The following is a 1,302-nucleotide window of genomic DNA, read 5'->3' on the forward strand; positions in this document are numbered from 1 at the left end:
CTACATACAAAAAACACTTGCACACATTTACATTGATTGGTAACTAGAATAGGAGCATTGTTAACTAGATAAATCACTGGTACTGATCATTGGCGGCACATTCATTTCAAAGTCATCCAATTGCACATTCATTTTAAACCGCACATTCAGTTTCACATTCATCTTAAAGTAATCCAATTGCACATTCTTTTTAAATCGCACATTCAATTGCACATTCATTTTGCTCATTTGAATTAGATGTTTAGTCGAACTCGTAGGTAGTGTGGAAATTTGTGACCGCACAATATGATTACATAAACTGTGTTCATATTGAAGCTGTACATAGTTATGGCTCAGTTAATTCTATTGATATTTGTGCTACGACGAGATCACTCGCTCCGGCTAACAGCTTTCAGCTCATTTGCCAAACCTCCAGACCATGTAAATCTGTTCGAATTTGTCAAAATCAGCCCTCAAAATGTTAGCTCCCTTCATCATGGACATGAATCCTTCATAATCTGCATTGCACAGTCAATTGATCTCTTATACTTGACAGCTTGTCCAGATGTCATCATCATTCGTCGTCTAATGGTATCTATGGGGTATGAGATAAGTCCTGCAGTCACGGTCACACTGTATCCCAAGCAGAAGGACAGCAATAAGTTGGCGTTCTCTCCCAAGACGATGGGCTTCAATCTGGTTTGGCAATAATCCAGAGAGTAGACAAAGCAGAGAGACAGTCACAGCCACCACTAGCAATGTTCTTACTGAAGTTAACTACGTAAGGATCTTTCTTATTGGGTTTGAAGAGAGCCTTAATTTGATCTTTAAACGCAAAAATAGGAGCTTGCGTTGGGAAGTATCTAATACAAATAGCCAGACAAAATCAATAACGCCATTGTAACGTTCAGCTATTCTTCCAGCTTTGATCATCTCATATTGGTTCTGAACAAGCAATTTGACTCTTTCTATGGGAGCAGCAGTTGTCTTTGAGAATACCGCAGCAGCTCCGGCAAGGGCTAAATCTTCAAAAAAAGAAAGCTTGGGCTTTCTAGTTTCAGTTTTGCTAGCAGCTGTGAGAGGCATTTTGACTGACTAGGTTTGCTTTTATTCGAGGTTTGCTGTTATTCGAGAATCGTTTAAATCGTCTAAATTCATGCTGTTTAAATCGTTACTTTCTTCTTCTGACGATGTAATTTCATCCAATTTAAAGCCATGATAAAGCTGCCACACAGAAAACATGATCAGCTGCATTGGTGGGAGGTGTTTTAGGCTGTGCGAAATCGACGAGAAGTAATGCTGGCTTTTGGCGAAGCAGCAACT

The 1,302-nt window shown here is 39.5% G+C and overlaps 1 pseudogene; it reads right to left on the reverse strand.

Annotated features, from left to right (window-relative positions):
• Positions 1 to 396: 396 nt before the first annotated feature.
• Positions 397 to 1,065, reverse strand: LOC142340430 (uncharacterized; annotated as a pseudogene).
• Positions 1,066 to 1,302: the final 237 nt, after the last annotated feature.

This window comes from Convolutriloba macropyga, chromosome 5, assembly GCF_964194025.1.
Source record: "Convolutriloba macropyga chromosome 5, txConMacr16.3, whole genome shotgun sequence".
NCBI classification, from domain to species: Eukaryota; Metazoa; Xenacoelomorpha; order Acoela; family Convolutidae; genus Convolutriloba; species Convolutriloba macropyga.